We start from the raw sequence: 18,664 nt of genomic DNA, 5'->3' as shown, positions 1-18,664 counted from the left end.
CCTCTTTGGTTACTCACCCCAGCATCTGTGAAACACACTCCCAGGCCAGGTAGCTCAGCGCTGTTCCACTGTGTAGGGTCGCAAGTTCCATTTACCCTTTTAAGCTGTTTTTTAGGCCACAGAGGTGTGGGTTTTCTGGATCTCTACTCTTCCAGGTTTGCCCAGGCCATGCCTGATAGGCTGTGGGGACTGCATGTGACCAGGAGCTCCAGATACGCTTTCCTTTGATGCTGTTTCCCTATGCCATACCTAGCACAGGCCACTGTGTTTGCTGTGTAAGAGTAGCTCTGAGTCTACGGCCATGCCACCCTGAACGGGCCGATCGCGTCTGATCTCGGAAGCTAAGCAGGGTCGGGCCTGGTTAGTACTTGGATGGGAGACCATCTAGGAAGACCAAGTGCTGTAGGCGTTAAAAAAAAGAAAAGAGTAGCTCTGAGACTGAACACTCTTAAAAGTCAATCACATCTGACCTCCCTCCTTTAGCATGCAGATGTCCCTACGGCCTCTGCCTCCTCTCACAAGGCCAAGTGCTCCTCAAGGTAAAAGTTTAGGGAGCTCAGGCCAGTGTAAGTTGCCTCCCAGGAGCAGACTCTGAGAGGCAAGGATAGGAAAATGATGGGGTGCCTGGAAGTAAAGAAACCAGAGGAGCAAAAGACAGGAAACTGGGAGTCAAGTGAGGGTGAGGACTGGTGAGGAACGATGGAGCCAAGATCTGATTAAGTCTCCTTAAGACAGCCTGATGGGAGAGGCGAACCGAGTCACAGTGGCTGCAGCTGAAAAACAGCAAGGGGGAAATCAAGGCTAGAGATAGAGAAGCCTCCGGGGGAAATGACCATGGTGGAAATAATCCAGAAGAAATCGATTATTTCAACATTACCTGTTGAATGTCCACCTGAGCAGAGACCATACAAGACACAGTATGGTCTCTGCAGACTTCCACTCCCTGGTCCCAGGGGTTTATCTGTGCCTCCCTTACTGAATGTAACATTCCCACTTAGTACCTATGGAGCCTTGCGCAACTTAACCTCTCTGTGCATCGATTGGTTTCCTCATCTGTAAAGTGGGGATCACAATAATCTCTACCTAACAAAGTGGTAAGGATTAAATAACTTAATATATGAGGGGTGTTCAGATCAGTGTCTGGCACATAGCAATTACTCAGTAAGTGTGAACTATTAGGATTTTCATCTTCTGCATTTATTTTAGGTGTGAAATGAAGGGCTTCTAAGAGGTGGGAACTCTCACCCCTTCTATAACTAGGGAAAATGAGCCCAAAGAGGTCAAATACTCACTAAAGCCACAAAAAAAAAAAAAAAGAGTATTGAAGCCAAGATTCAAACACAGATCTGCTGGCTCTCCAGCTCAAGTTCTTTCCAATGTTCGTTCATCTCTCTTGGTTCGTTGCATCTTTGATAATGACAAATGCGGGAAGCAGCCACGGGCTAGTGGGAAGATCACAGCCATGGAGTTAAACACCTGGATCCCAGGTCCTACCTGCTAACTGGGTGACCTGGGACACAGAGCTTCTACTCTCTGGACATCACCTTCCCCATGTATAATGGGGAAAATATCACCTGGGAGGGGTGTTGTGATGTGGGCAAAGCTATCATGGTAAACACGCCAACATGGAGCATTTCCATGTCTTGTTGCAGCCAAGCAAAAAACATTAGATGATTCTAAATCTGCTTTCCACTGCTTGTGGATCGCTCATTGCTTCCCCCCATTACCCCCACCCCCACACTGGCTCTCTGTCTTCACTCACTGTCCTGGGGAATTACTTTGACCTCAGTTTCTGAAATACCACCTGCCCTTAGATGGAAGATTAAAATGCTGTCTTATTCCGAGGACTAACCCCAAGCAAAATGCAGGATTGGGCAGAGCTCCGGCCTGCTGCTGCCTTTCCCCTCCAGGGCCCTGGCACCTGAGGTCCTGAGGTTTGCTCTCTCTCTAACCAAAGCTGATCTCTAGACAAAAGCTGAAACTCCTTCCAACTCAAGTGAAAGTAACAGACATATAAATGAGGGTGAGAACGTTCTAAGCACTGAAATCTCCCTGCAGAATTTCACTTTGGTGTATCTCCAAGAGGAAGATGCTTGATTCTTAGCACAGGAGATGCACCATGCAAGCTGTTAGGACCCACCGGTGCATCAACCAGGCCCTGGCGAAGTCTCTGGAATGTTTCCTTGCTTTGGGGGCAGTATTGTACTCATACTTGTCATGCCTATGACTTCTCTTATCTTTGCATCTTAAAGAGCTCTGGGAATGTTAATTAATGCAAGACAGTCTAAAAAAGCAGACTTGCAGGCGGCAGCCTCCAACTACAACTGAAGTTTCTTTTATACTTATAAGCGTCCATTAAGAAAGAAATTCAAACATTCTAAAGCCCATGTCAACCCTTATTCTAGCAAAAAGGTGATATGCCTCAAGTGCTTTGGACCACGGTTTTAGTTACGCTCTTAGCTGATTTCTAAAAAGCATTTTGTTACTGTTTTTCTGCCTGTATTAGGCACCTAGGTCAGCACGTGGGTTCAAGTTCCAGCTGCCAATCCCAACTGCATGACCTTGGGTAAATCTTGTGAGCTTTCTGCCTCAGTTTCCTCATCTATAAAAAGAGATATTAGTACCTAACTCTGGGGATTGTTGCGAGCTTTAAATGAAGTAATATCTGCAAAGTAGCTACCTCAATGCCTGGTACTCAGAGGCACTCATAAAAGCGGGTTCCTTTATCCTTCCTCCCTCACATTCCCACTCGTTTGCTACATAGCATTGTAGAAAATAAACAAAAAGAAGAGGTTCAAGGCTCTCTAGTACCATGTGTTCTGAAAGGAGATACATTTCACCAGTAAAAACCTCAGGCACACATTCCTTTTGTTTAAAGACTTCCAATGTTCGCTTTCACCCTTTCCTACTCTTCACTAGGAAAGAGAAAAGAGTGAAAGATGAACCGCAGAGCAAGTTGTGGAGAGTTGTGTATGACACTCATTGTGTTAGACTCGCCAAAATAAACAGACTTCTTTGAACAAAGAGATTATCTACAGTCTGCAAAGTGGAATCTTTTAACCTGACTTAAGCTGCAATGTATAAGAAAGAGACCAGCCAAGTGCTCTCTCCTTTAGAAGCACCGTGACAATTTAACTCAGCTGGTGTGGCTGGCATTCATCTCAAGGTCACGATAACATAGAAATCCCTTTCAGTTCACTACAGCCTTCTTGAACCTGCTCTGGGTGCCTCCCCTGTCCTAGATGCAGGTTGAGAGGGAAGGCCAGTAACTACAACTGGACTTGACAGTTTTATTACTGAACCCATTTTTTGTCCACAGTACAAATGTGAAGGTACATTCAGGAAGCAAAGCAGGGTGTTAAGAGACAAGGCCAGAAAACAGAATCATCAATTGTGGATGGGTACATGATGGGGTGCTGGATGGACGGAGTGGTCGGCATCAGCTGATCCAAAAGTGCCAGGCTGGGCCAGGCATAGAGCAGGAGCCAAGTGCCAACCCTGCCAAAAAAAAAAAAAAAGAGCAGATAGAAGAGGAACAGGAACCAGGAAATAGCTGAAGCTGAAAATCGTAGGACGAAAACAGGTTAAGGCCAGAACTCCATGTCTGCAGCTCCACTGAGAAATCCAGATACAAGTAACAGCAAGAATGAATTCCAGACAGAAGCCGAGGGCTGGTGCTGTTCCACCAGACCGGGACGCAGTGAGAGCAGGGGTGTCACCCGAGAGCACCGTTTGCAGGCCCGTAATTGGAACTACATAAATACTAGCTTTCCTTGCCATTGTCAAGACTGGCAGAAGTCCACGCGAGAACAAGACGAGGGAAACCGAAACCAGGAGATAGACTGAATTCAGAACACAACGTCTGAAAGTGAGCTTTGCTCAGTGAGTATTCTACCTGCCTCAAAACGCTGGGATTCGGTGCCTTTAGTCAGACACACCTATGACCTTCCTCTCGCACCTTTCTAATCCTGGTTTAGTTTCCTGTGGTTACCATAATAAATTATGACAAATTTGGTGGCTCAAAATAACAGAAATGTATTCTCACAGACCCAAAGGCCTGAAGTCCAAAATCAATATTGCTGGGTTGGAATCAAGGGCTCAGCAGGGCCATTCCCCCTCCAGAGGCTCGAGGAGAGAATGCTTCCCTGCTTCCTCCAGCTTCTGGTGGCCATTGGCATTTCACCTTCGTTGGTGGCTGCATCACTCCCGTCTTTGGCCCTGGGCTTCTCGTGTGTGTTTGGGGAGGTGGCGGGAGGAGAAATCTCCCTCAGCTTGTCTCTCACAGGGACACTTGCAGTAGCACTTAGGGCCTCCCTAGGGAATCCAGGATAACCTCTCCATTTCGAGATCCTCAACGTCATCACATCTGCCCTTTTTTTCTCATAGATTTGCTGGTCCTAGGCATTAGGACCTGATATCTTCAAGGAGGTATAATCCCACCCACCACAGGGCCTAATGCGACAGGATTCCAGTTTGCTTTCCCCAGAGTGATGTAGCAGGGGCAGGAGTGTCATGAGGAGGGGAGGAGAGCTGTCCCCGGCACAGAGGAAGGCAGCAGAGCAGGGCTTTGGGGGAGGCTGGCGGGAACCACATGGTGATAGGCAGAGAGGCATCAGTGAAGCCATGGAGCTGACTGTAGCATCTGGGCAGGGGAATGTGAATGGCCTCCAGGAACAAGCGTGAGTCACTTGGTCACCAAGTCGGGGGAAGGAAGAGACCAAGGCCTGGTTGATTGCACTGCTAGGGTTCAGAGCCATGGAGGACTGTTCTGGGAGCCTCAGACCTGAGAGCCTGTGCCCAATCTGCCTAAGCTGGGCCCAGCTGGGCCACAATAAATAGGAAGACACAGTCCCTGTCCTTGACAAGCTCATATCCTAGTGTGAAGGCAGGAATATCAAAAGTGCTCTATTAGTAATGCACATATAAATGTGGATCTGAGGGAACATGTGTAAAAGAACAGTTATTCTACCTGGAGCTAGAGAGTGATGGGTCTAGCAGCTTTCAAAGAGATGAGACATTGAGGTGGGTTTTAAAGTCCAAGAAGAAGTTTTCTAGGCAGAGGTGGTCAAAGTCCAGCTGAGGGATAAGGAGGCATGTGGGGTTGAGGAAAGCAGACGTGACATTGCATGTTTCACTTTGCTGTGAGGCAGGGGCTCCTTCTTCCCACCTTAACAGGCAGTTAAGCATTGCCCGGGGTGAATAATCAATGTGGAACTGCAGCCTAAAACAGATCTCCAAAACTGGAGTTAGAGGACATACGCTCAAATCATGGCTTTGCCATTGACTAGTTGAATGACCTTGGGCAAATCACTTACACCTTCTGAGTCCCGTTATCCTATCTGCAAAGTGAGGGTAGTAACATCTTTTTCAGAGGATTATTTTCAGAATTAAGTAATGCAAGGGAAATAGTCTGAAAATCTACATGCTCAAATAATTGTTAGTTTTCTTCCTTTTCGAGAGGTAAGGAAGTTTAGTGTGACAGATCACAACGGGGACAAATGCTCTTCCCACTGAAGGTGGTGCCAGGGTTATTGAATATCTTTATGGGTGTTAAAGGCGTCCCTACCTTACCAGAAACGAGACTTGTTTTTTCTCTCAACTGTATTTCCTTCCTTATTCTTCCCTCTTTCTATGTTCACAGAAAAATGCTGAGAAGGATCCTGCTCGGTTCTCTGCACATTAGTATCTCTTAATTTTGCCGATTTGAGAACACTGACTCCTAAAAAAGTCTCTGAATCGCAGTGGCATTAATAAATACACACACTCAGCCCCGAGGATCGACCGTCACACTCCTTCATCCCAACTTTCTGGAAGCAGAGCCAACACCCTCCACCACCAGGGAGGCCCTAAATGCAGTAGCAAGTGTCCCTGTGAGAGAGAAGCCGAGGGAGATTTCTCCTCCCGCCACTTCCCCGAACACACACGAGAAGCCCAGGGCCAAAGACGGGAGTGATGCAGCCACCAACAAAGGTGAAATGCCAATGGCCACCAGAAGCTGGAGGAAGCAGGGAAGCATTCTCTCCTCGAGCCTCTGGAGGGAGAATGGCCCTGCTGACCCCTTGATTCCAACCCAGCAATACTGATTTTGGACTTCAGGCCTTTGGGTCTGTGAGAATACATTTCTGTTCTTTTGAGCCACCAAGTTTGTGCCAATTTGTTATGGTGGCCACGAGAAACTAATAAGGGCCCCAAAGGGACTGACCTTGCTTTCCTAGTTTCTTTTGGCCTCCCTAGTTTAAAGACCATCTTCTCTGCCTCACTCCTCACTTTCGGCCCCTTCTCTAAGAACCTGAAACAATAACCACCATTTATTGAGTACCTGGTACATGTGAGGCCAGGGGCTTCACATGGCTACATCACTAATCCATGCAATAACCCTATGAGATGGGTATTGAGGCTGAAAGAAGTTAGGTAACTGGCCCAGGATCGCACAGTTAGAAAAAGGTAGAGGTGGAGTCTAAACCCAGTTGCTTCTAATTTCAAAGCCTGAGGCCACAGCCCTGGTGCCTCATTGCCCTGGCGGGGGCCTTCTCTAGTCGATTATCAGTTTTCCAGAAGCCTATTGGCATCTCATACACATAACAGCTGCTTATCATGTGTCAGGCATCGTGCTCAGTACTTTACATACATTTTTTACATTTTCATCATCAAAGCAACTCCATAAGGTAGGAACAATTATATTATTTTTCACCTTCAAGGAAACTACTGCCAGTGGTAGAAACAGCCTTGGGCCTTGGGGCTTCTTGGGGTCCTGCACCAGTGTCATTTCCTCTGATTCTCTCTGCCTCCCTCCATTTACACTAGTGCTCTGGGCTATAATTTGCCTTGGATGTACTTTGGGCTTCTGAAAGACTTCTGTGTTGTCCAAAGCCTGGAGGGCTTCCATCGAGTATATGTGTGGGGCTTGCTTGTTAGTTTCCAGAGAGTTCAAAACACCCACCATGCTGTAAAAATATTCCACTGCCCAGACATTCACAAACACCCTGCCCACATTTTCAAAAGTCTCTCTACCTAGTCCCATCCACACCCTTCTCTCCCTCCTCCTCATTAGAAAACTTGAGAGAACTACACTGCAAAATTGATATACTAAAAAAAAAATCTGCAAAATATAAATTATTATAGCATCGGTCATTATAACAACAATATAAAAATTGGGCAAAAAGAAAAATGCTAAGAATTTCACCAAATCATATATTGCTAGTAAAGTAAAAAAAAAAAAAAAAAAAAGTATCTTAACAGGGGTGGGTAGAAGGAAGAACGCCAGAGGAGAGAGAGAGCATGAGAGGAAAAGCAGGATTGTCCACATTTATAAACCTTGAATATCTACATGCATTTATTTAGAATCAGTGGTAATTGGCATGCTTTTGCATGAAATGTCGAACAACTTACTGGAAACAGCAAGCTATATAGCATGGCCGACAGACAGCAAACTGCCTCTGGTAGCAAATTAGAATTTCTTGGATCGTCTTGGCTCTTTTGGGGGTTTGGGAAGAAAGACGAGTCCAATAAAAGTGGAAAAGAACACTCTGTGGTTGTAAACAGAAGCAGAATAATGAAAAGAGAACAGGACCAGAAGCTCAAACCCTGGTTCCCATCTTAGCTTAGCTCTTCCCCCCGTTTGCTGTGACCTTAGATGAGGCATCTTCCTTCTCTGGGCTTCAATATTTTCCGTCTGCAGATAATTTCTATGAAGTCTTCAAACTTCATAATGATATCTTTCACCAATATAGAATCACAGGCATATTTTTTGTTTTCTTTTTGCTTTTCTTCTTCAAAGAGAATGAAGCAAGGAGATATGGTTGCTGCAGAAGACACATTTTATCCAGAGGACATAATCATACAGACATTTGGTTAAAAATCTGACAAGAATGTGTCTCACACCCAAATCCCAAGCTCAATAGAACTGCCCTCTCGATGCCAGCCGGAGTAGCCTTGCTAACGAGGAGGTCCGTGGAGGCCTCTGTCTGAACCTCTTTTATTGCAACACTCCCAGAAAACCAGCCCTGTCATTAAGCCTGCAAAGTAAACATCATCCTCTGGCAAAAGCCCAAGTTAGCAGTCACCCAAAGTCAACCTCACTCTTTTAAAGGGAGTGCTTTCACCATTCATCGCTCCTCCAGTCCCTGCTTTAAAACAGGAAAACAAACATGGGGCTCCCTTAGGAAATTATTCTGGCCTTTCTTCCAAAATCACTGAAGGCTGTGGGCAGGATTCGGAATTATTTTTCACTGGCTGGTCCAGACCACAGTATGTCCGGAGAGAGAAACAGACGGAGAGGCAGGCTTCTGGGGCTAGGGATAAGTAAAGGGCCTCTCTGCTGTGATTGTCACAGAGCTAACATTTCACCCGGAATCCAGAATTTAGACTTATCAATAAGCATTTCTTCCCCTAACCATTTATCATAGGTATACTAAATTTTTCTTCTATCATTTGTCCTTGTTAATTAAGATGCTGCTTCATTATTACGTTAAAGTTGCAATTTGTGTGTATGTCTTAAATCCCCACCTAGCTAGCAAATTCCTCAAAGGCAGAGGAAGTTCCAATTTTTTGGTTTCTAAGCCTAACAAGGTACCCAGCACAGAACTGAGGCAAGACAGGCAGTTCCCTTCTCCAGGAAATCGATAGCAGCTTTTCAATGCGCCTCAAAGCCCCTCTCCTACCAGTCCATCCCCAGCCATTTCTGTGACCCACAAAGCACTACTTTCTTCCCCGAGTCTGAGAAGACTAAGGAGAGCATGGAGAAAATTGTTATTAGGTTTCAGCATAGCCTGCACCAGTCTATACACCATCTTGGACTTTCTGAATAATGATGATGATGATAATAATAATAGTAATTACTATCATTTATTGAGTACTTATGATGTACAGGCATTGCTAAGTGCTTTATCTTGCAAATGCAATCCTCATGATAGCCGCATGAAATAGCTACTTTATCATCTCCATTTTACAGATGAAAAAACTAAGACTCAGGTACTCAGCTAAGAAATGACATTCAGATAAGGGCTGGCTAACGTGAATCCTGTATTTTAACATCTAAGATATACTGCTTCCTGAACCAGTTTGTGAATCCTTAAGAGCAGACATTCTAGCTTTTTCTTTTCTGTACTTCCACAGAGCCTATGGGAATCCTGAACTGACTGGTTGATGGGAAGTCTGTGCCCAGGTGGTCAAACACCAGAGACGAGAGTGAAAAAAGGATAGAGAGGGATTTTGCAAAGAGTTTGGAGAGCTGTTTAAAGTACAGGCTGATTTAGGGTGAGAGGGTTTGGGCACAAAGAGCCCCTCTAGGCAATACTCAGAAACCTCCAGAAAGCCAGAAAGGAAGTGGCCTTCTCATCTCTGAGGAAGACTCTCCAAGGAATAATGAGGCATCCAGATACTACAAGGGCACAGGGATGGCTCTGTGGGCCAAACCTAATTCAATGTACTTACCATTGAGAATCACTAAGAAGCCAGTGCTGCTCTTTGCAAGAAACTGTTGTCCTGTTGCCCTGGCTGACGTCCAATTCAGAAAATGCACAGTGTTCAACTGTCCTATACTTTGGGCAGTCTGCAGAATTTCCCTTCCTTTTCCTGCACTAAAGATATGAAGGATTGCAGACCCATTTTCCTAATGGCTTATATTTCAATATTTAATTTGTAAATAAGTTATCTGGAATTGAGAACACATTTTCCATAAGGAAACATGTTATTTAAAGAGGGGAGGATTTCAGGGAGGTCCCAAAGGGCTTATTTTACCTATTGTTCATAGTTTGGGGTCCAATGGTACATATCACCTGCAAATAACTAATGTTCGTAGAGGAAAATGCATCTCCAGTTCTAACTCAGCATGCCAGCACAGGATTCCCCCTAGACCTTGAAATACGGATTCCTGAAATGAGAAGGCTGGCAACTCTGTGGTACCTGATAGCTTTCTAACTAGGTTTAGAGAGGAGATCAGAGTTTGAGGGTAAAAGCTCATGCTAGCCTTTCAAGGAAGTCACATCTGCTAAAACAGAGTTTACCAACCCCCTGATATTTGTTGGCTCAGGATGGCACACAATAGGGTATAAATCACTCTCCTGACCTTTTTCAAAGCGTCTTAAAATTCGAAGGGATTTCCACCATACTCAGTCTGTTAAATCCCCGAAGCAAAAAGATCAAAACCCACCTTGTTCCAGCTCCATTCCAAGATCCTATCCTCCACCTATTATTCTCTGCTGAGCGACAGAGTGCCTCCAAGAAGTTTATTTATTTTTTTAAAATTCACTAGAATACCTAACACTTTTATTTAGCACTAACTTTATGCCAAAAACCTTACAATTTATTATGTTTTAACTTATTAAATTCTCACAACAATACTACATGTAAATTTATCATTAGCCTTAAATAGAATATGAGGAAACTGAGTTCTAGGGAGTTTTAAGGCGATTACATAACTTGCCTTAGATCACACAGCTAGTGTGTGAAAGAATCAGGATTCAAACCCCAGTCTGTCTTATACCCCAAGACTCCAGGCTATGAACTGCTAAGCTATATTTGTTTTTACAGGGAAAACAAAAAACAAAAAAAATATCAAAAAGCAAAGCTTAAACATAAGTATGTTTAAAATATGTATTTTTTCATTTAGTTGATAATCTTAAAAATTGATATAAGCATATTCTGAGTAATCGCCAGTCTAATTATAACTGAGTCCTGTCACACAATTTAATGGCTCCCTTTTGTGTTTGTTTATGATTGATTTCTGGCCAAGAGGAGGCCAAATACCATTACGGCACACTGAATGAAGGTTTTGCAGTAGATTGAGTAGAGACTAATCATGGGAGAATTGCTTGCTCATGCAATCACTCAGCAAGCACGTAGGCATGCCAAGCTCACAAGGATTTGCCTTGTAGGTACCATCTTCATAATGAAAACAGATGTATCACAAAGATCTCATCTTTGCACACCATGCTGACTACTCATTTTGAGAACTAGCTACTTGGCGATTAAACCTGCTTCAGTCCCCAGTGAGAATTGTTAAGAAATAACGTTTTTCTCCAAGCCTCCTCTTAGCTATTCTTCTTTCTCAGTGACTCAATGAGAAGCTATAAATATTCTCTAGAATCTTCTCATTTGCCTTGTTAAAAGAAGAAACTCTCAGAAACAAGAAGACAGAAACCTATCTTAGTTCAATCTTCCAATATGAGTAGCACATCAAACTTGGTTATGAAAAAGGAAGAATCACAAAGTTTGAGTTTATTACAACATTGGAAAAAGTGGTAGAGAAGGAAGCAGAGAAAAAGCAGCACAAAGGGGAAGCAGAAAATTAGATTATAGAAATAAATCCAAATATCGGTTATCGCAATAAATGTGAATGGATTAAACTGGCCTATTAAAAATACAGAAAATTTCAGATTAAAAAATATTAGAAATCCAGGTATACTTTTTATAAGAGAGTTACTAAACTGTAAGGATGCAGGACAGAATATAGAAGTATGAAAAAAGATAGAGCTGACAAATACTAACCCCAAAAAAGAAAAGGCTAATGTGGTTATTATTAATATCAGACAAATTAGTTTGAGATAAAGCAAGTCACTACATTTTGATAAAATGTAGGGAGATAAAACAGCTCCGAACTTACATGTACTTAAAATTCACATAGGAGAAATTATTTGAAATGGCCTTAAAGAATGAGTAGTTCACCAGATAGACAAGGGGAAAGGGCCAGAGAGAAGCGCATGCCAGACAGAGGAACGATCACACACCAAAAACCAGAAAAGTGAGCAAACAGCATGTACACAGGTCCAAAGCACTGAATAATTAATTACATTGGGAAAGAAAAATTAAAAATTTTAAATGGCAATGACTTCACAATCATGAAGCCTTAGTTCCCATGCCACTTTTAGGTACCAGAAAAAAGAACTGGACCAAGTTCCACTTCAGCATAGAAACAAAGCCACTGGAAAAAGAATACTACCTATGTGGGGGATGGGAGGAGCAAAAAGAGCTAGTGCTTTCATTTTCCTTGGCAAATCCTGCGTTGCAGATTTTAGAGTCCCAGAGTAATTCACTCTGGTTATGTCATTTTACCCTTGGATGATTGCACATCCTAAATAATCACATGACTAATACCCTTTGGCTGTCACCGAGAATTCTAAACAAGACCAGCAGTATTACTCACCCTCAGAATGCGAGCAAGCTGCCTTAGTTCTTCACGTTCATAATAACACTCTGACTTGTTACAAGTGATAAAAAGAGGGTAAGAAAAGAGAAAGAAAAACAAGCATGGAAACTGTTTCATATTAATGCCATGACCTAACACATCCATTTGATTTCAGTTGGCAAAGGAAACAGAAGATCTGGTTTGACAAAAAAGATCAAGGACAGTTGCACAACGGGGTTCTGAGTTGGGAACATCTTTTATATATTGTTAGTTTCTGTCATGACAGCTAATTCACTCAGTTATGAACAAAAAACCTTAGGGAGTAGCTAAAAAGTCTTGGGAAGTAATGTGCACCAAAAAATAAGGAACTGCTTTTCTAAATTTCAGACAATTTAGGTCCTTGAATTTGGACCCTTTTTTGCTGATATGTTTAACTAAGGAGTTACATGATACGCAATGGGAATTGGTAGTTATCCATTCATTTTTTATTTTGGTGGAGAAAACTGGAAACTGAGAAGGAGAGATTGGAGGAATCGGGGGAGGTGTTGTCTCTTTTTCTAGTTTCTTCAAAAAAAAAAATGTCCTTTTCTGCAAGTTAAGCCCAGTTTTTACTTTAATCATGGCAGAAAGCATTTTTCATATCGGAGTAAGTGGAGAACAGGTCTTGAACCCTGTGCTCTATTTTCTCTGCAGCTCTCCACACTTGTCCTTTGCCCTGGAAGGAGCTCTCTTTCCCTTTTATTTGCTCCTCCTTTTTTTGTTCATTCCTCTGTTCCTTTCTTGACCAGCACGGAATGGCAGAACTTATGCAGCCTAGAACTTTATGTAGAAGCTGCTTTATTCTAATAATTCTGCAAGTATTCATCAAGGGTCTGCCATGTGCCAGCACTGTTCTAGGTGCTGGGAACACAGCAGTGAACAAAGCAGAGAGAAGTCCCTTGTCATTGAGCTATATTTGAGGGTCATCATGGAAGATGTCTCAAAGGAAATGCTTTCTGAGCTGAGATCTGACCATTGGAAAGGAAAGTGCCCAGAGGAGGACACCTGGAAGAGTGTTCTAACCACAGGGAACAGCCCAATGCAAAGACTTTGAGAACAGCATCAGTTCTGTGCATTTCAGGAGAAGGAAAGAATTCGGTGAGCCATTCCTGGGGTTTAGTCACCCACGCATGAAAGCCACTTGTAGCTGCTAGGTCACTGGGCTGGAGCTATGTCAAGAAAGAAAGAAGTGCCCTCTGCCACATGTGAGAAGTTCAGATGATAAAAGGCCTTTAATTTCATTCCGAGCTACGGAGGGATGAGGGGTCTGTGGTTTTAGAAAACTAGTATGGTGGCCACGTGGCAATGACACAGAGCAGAAAGAGACTAGAGCCTGAAGAACAAACAGGGGAGGCCAATGCAACAGTCCAGGCTCCAAAGGCGGTGGCAGAGAGCAAGATAAAAATGAGGTCTCTCTAGGAAAGGAGGGATAGGGCACACTGCCTTCAAGAGAAAATCATCTTTTTGAATGAGGAAGAATGGGGACTGGAAACATGAAATAATTAGTTTAGGGCATTATACCCATGGAGTTCCAGAGTTTGAGTAGAAGCAGGAGAGAGAATCCTCTTTAGAGGTCTGAAGAGGGGGAGCGGAGAACTGGAGACTGGTGAATCAGAGAGGGAAGGTCAGATTTACAGAAGGGACCGGAGCTAACACAGAGACAGGTACTGACACAGTCACACACGCATGCAGCAGTAGTAGATGCCTTTTCAAATGTGCCATGTTGAAGGAAATGAGTTAAATGTATCATATATATAGAATTGTGTGTGTGTGTGTGTGTGTGTGTGTGTGTGTGTGTGTGTGAAGCAGGATGGCTAAGCCTCTTTTCGTAGACTGCATTTTCAACACCTTTTAAACCTTTGTTCCCTTTTAGTCAATGTAAAATTCACATGCCCTCTTTAAGTCATTTGAAATTTCTAAATAAGTATAGTAACAACTAAAAACAAAGCAAAGTGATTTCAGGATATGTTTTTATGTTGTTGTTGTTGTTGTTGTTGTTGTTACTTTATGTTTTCTATGTGTTTCTGTTTTCTCTGTCAATGCCCCCTCTGCCCAGATTTTGTTCTGTCCCTTTCTGATCTACAGACTGTCCGTGAGAACCCTGTGGAGTTGCCTGCTGCCTGACGTTGTAACCAGATCTGCATACCAGCCTTAGGCTGCATTCATTAACTCAAAATGGAAAGGAAAAAGGCAACAACTTTGTGGATTTTCAAAGCTAGTCTTTAAAAAGATGTAGATTTAGTCAAGTGAAGGAGAAGGATGCTGGGGTGAAAAGGGAACTTGCCTGGCTTCAGAAAGCAAAGCTAACCCCAGTGACTAAAAGTTCCAGAAAAAATTCAGATTAAAAAAGAAAAAGATCTCACTAAAGATCAGAACTTTCTGACAATGGAAGTAGAGAACACCTAGCACTGCAGGCGAGCTATGCTGTAAGGCAGCAGCCTGCCCTGAGTCTAAAGTCCCTTCCAATGCTTTTGCTCTATGAATTGGTTTATATCTAAACATCACGAGCATGGCACTAAGTGAGAGTGTTCACAAAGCCTTCTGTTCTCTCTCTCATCAGGAATAGCCAGTTAAAAGCAACTATCGACATCATTAGCCATTAGCAAAATCAAAACCACAATGAGATACCACTTCCTGCCTACTATAAAGTGGGATGGTTATCATAAAGACAGACAATAATAAGTGTTGGCAAGGATGCAGAGGAATTGGAACCCTCACACATGGCTGGTGGGAATGTAAAATGGTGCAGCGTCTTTGGAAAACGGTCTGGCAATTCTTTGAAAGTTAAACGTAGAGTTACCATATGACCCAGCAATTCTACTCCTAGCTATATACCCAAGAGAAATGAAAACATATGACCACACACACACTTGTACATGAATGTTCATAGTAGCATTATTCATAATAGCCAAAAAGTAGAAACAATTCCAATATCTATCAACTGATTAGTGGATAAGTAAAATGTGATATATCTATACAATGGACTTATTATTCAGCAACAAATAAGAAATGTTTTGACGCATACTACAACATGGATGAACCCTGAACACATTGTAAGTGAAAGAAACCAGTCACAAAAGACCACATATTGTATGATACCAATTATATCAAATGTCTATAATAAGCAAATCTATAGAAACAGAAAGCAGATTAGTGGTTGTCTGGAGCCCGAGAGGGGAAGGAGAAGGGACAGGGAGTTTGAGGGAAAATAAGGAGTGTCTGCTAATGGCTACACAGTTTCCTTTGGGGGTGATGAAAATATTTTTAAATTGATTGTGGTGATGGTAGCACAATTCTGTGAATAAATAAAAAAAAATTGATGTGTACACTTAAAATGGATAAAGTGTACAGTATGTGAATTATACTTCTATAAGACTGTTAACTAAGAAAGAAAGAAAGAAAGAGAAAGAAAGAAAGAAAGAGAAAGAAAGAAAGAGAAAGAAAGAAAGAGAGAGAAAGAAAGAGAGAGAAAGAAAGAGAGAGAGAGAGTAAGAACAAAGAAAGAAACAAAGAAAGAAAAGAAAGAAAGAAAGAAAGAGAGAGAGAAAGAAAGAGAAAGAAAGAAAGAGAAAGAAAGAGAAAGTTAGAGAGAAAGAAAGAAAGAAAGAAAGAAAGAAAAGAAAGAAAGAAAGAAAGAAAGAAAGAAAGAAAGAAAGAAAGAAAGAAAGAAAGAAAGAAAGAAAGACAGAAAGAAAGAAGAAAGAAGGAAAGAGCGAGGTAGGGAGGGAAGGAGGGATATTAAATGCATTCTGACACCTGTTCAGAAAGCAATTTGATTGATGGATCCCAATCAGTTTAGATTATCCTGGCTACACGTGGGGAGGTGGTGGGTGGGGGAGGGAGAAAGATAAATCGAGGGGGGATGGGGCGGGGAGAAAAGGAGAAGAAGAAGAAAAAAAGAACTACAGCAAAATGGGAAGTAAAATTTTAGCATAACCGCTACCTGTAATTTGCTAATTTAAAGGGGATCTTTACCATGTCAATATCTTCTTCTGAAATTTTGACGCCAGAATTTTGCCAAAACTTCTGAAATTTTGACATCAGAATTTTGCCAAAACTTCTAGGTAGTACCACCCTAAGACCTACGCAACAGAGACGCATGACCTGCCCCCATGTTTACCAGACACACTAAATTGATTAAAGGACACACGTGTGCCTCTGACTCTTGGGATCCAGCAATCCATGCTGGCCCAGTGCAGCCCATGACCCTAAACATTTCTTCTTGAGATAACATCATCCAGGACTCATGAAAACACTCGATACCTCTCTTGCCCTATGTCTTCAAAACAAGAGAAATTTTGTGGGTTGTGTTCTGCCAATATGAAAAATAAAGACTGCTTTGGAAAGATTTGAGCGGTGGAAGCTCAGAGATGAGAAAAGACAAACGAATTAAGATGTCAAATCCTTCTTCTCAAAGAGTATGACTGCAACAGATTCTTGCATAATGAAGTATTATTATCCAGGAATGCTGAGCATCCCTTTTCTGGCTTCGCATTGCATTCCATCTCATAGTCTGGGAGGTACTTGAGAATTAGATGGTATTCATAAGAGTTGCACAGAGTGACAGGATATTTTGCATAGCAAACAATTCTTACTACTTTTAAAATGTAAATATATAGATGTAGCTGCAGCATGCATGAACCATAATACTGATTCCTTAGATTGACAACTAGATTCTTTAGATTGACAACTAGATGGATATTAAACACTAGTACTGCAATAATTTAACTTTTTATAAATATTTTTAATAAAATTTAATTGGATCTCCAGAGTTAAATTTAAAAGTTCAGCTATATTTAAATAATTTTATTTCAAATGTTGTTTTCGTATATTATTTTTATTTTGCTTTTTAATTTTAATAGGTAATATAAATACTTTTAAAACAATAACTTTGTGAAAATATACAAAGTAATTATAATATAAAATTTATATTCACTTTAACTTACATTTTAATAAAAATATACTAGAATTTTAAACATTTTGAATAAAATCATACTTTATTTTTAATGTTATTTATTACTGTCAATTGAACCTAAATTATATGAAAATTTTTATTGTAACAACGTAATTTTTGCTAAAGTGAAGAAAATAAAATATTATGGAACAAATGAATAATTTATGAATTATTTATGTATTTTGTTAGTCATACAAAATGCCACTGGCTCACCCAAATATGTGCAATAATGATTAAATTCAGCCATCTCTGATATTTTGCTATACCTTTCATCATATAAAGACCATAGTTTTATCAATGTTTTTGGATTTTGTCATTGATTTGTCAAGATAGAAGGATAGAACACATTTTACTTAAAAATTTTTAGCTGTTTTTGTACTTTTTAATGTGCAGCCATAGGGTCTATGGACTTCTGTTTGTGCTTTTGCCTGGCCTGCTCCCAGGTGACCGGCTTCTAGGTTATCCCGGCACATTCAAGGGATGAGTTGGGGAGTTTGGGGCAAGGCCTGAATCTCTGTCTTCCCAAAAATAAAACTAAAAATTCCAGGAATTCCTTTGGGTAGTCATACTTCTCTGAGCAACCTTAAAATTCACCTAAGGAGGAAAATGAATCAAGCTCCTAAAACCTTGGAGATGGAGAAAGTTCATGAGTCTTTTCCTTTGGAGTGAAGGGGTCAAGTGGAGGAAGGAAGAGAGGAGAAGCAGCAAACCTAAGTCTCCAACCCAGTTCTGCAGGCCAAAGCAGAAAAGGGCCCCGCACACGAACGGGATGGAGGTGGCACTTCAGAGCCTCACGCTCCACTTCATTGAGACTCCTGTAGAGCAGAGAGATGGCCTCCCCCTCAGGACTTGACTGCTAGAGAGACACTGCTGTTTGGTGCCCCTGGCTGGAGCAACTACAAAGACATGCAGGTCAGGAAGATGGGGCAGGAGTAGGGTCAGAAGCTCTCTCAGGAACACCCAGAGCCTTGGGCCTGGGCCTTGCTAGCTCCAAGTCTTCTGTGCTAGTAAGAAAACCACATCCTCTTTAGGCCGCTGAAACATGACAGGTTCCCTTTTCTCCTTGCAGAAGCAGCCCTGAGCCAGGGAACTGAGTTTGGCAAGAAGAGCCAGGTCTGGCTTTTAGCCTCCAGTGGCCCCATTAGCTGGGCACCAAGCACAGCATGCACCTTGCACCACCACACATATAGCTCTGGCCTGGGCAGTGGCAGGCACACAAGAGCAGGGAAAGTGGCCTGACTTCTGGTGGAGGCGCACGAGAACAGTGATTCCAAAATTCCATTCCATGCATCCTAGGTTCTACCGAGGGGCTTCTGACTCCCATCCCTAAACGACACGTCAACTACAGCTCCCTGTCCCCTGATGTGTAGAGTAGTTTTAGTCTTATTTTGGTTTTTCTGGAAGAAGGGATTGTATGACTTAAAAAACAAACAAACCTTTTTTAAACTCCAGATCTAGACCAGATCTAGACCGTGTCTGGAAGCAATGAGAGAGGAGGGACAGTGCAGGGGGAAAGGGCGTGCTTTTCAGGGACGTCAATAGCCACT

General features: G+C 42.2%; 1 pseudogene; it reads left to right on the top strand.

Moving 5' to 3' along the window:
* Positions 1–291: 291 nt before the first annotated feature.
* On the top strand, positions 292–409 carry LOC120622323 (uncharacterized; annotated as a pseudogene).
* Positions 410–18,664: the final 18,255 nt, after the last annotated feature.

This window comes from Pteropus medius, unplaced genomic scaffold, assembly GCF_902729225.1.
Source record: "Pteropus medius unplaced genomic scaffold, Ma_sr-lr_union100, whole genome shotgun sequence".
NCBI lineage: Eukaryota > Metazoa > Chordata > Mammalia > Chiroptera > Pteropodidae > Pteropus > Pteropus medius.
This window is presented reverse-complemented; position numbering and strand designations above follow the sequence as displayed.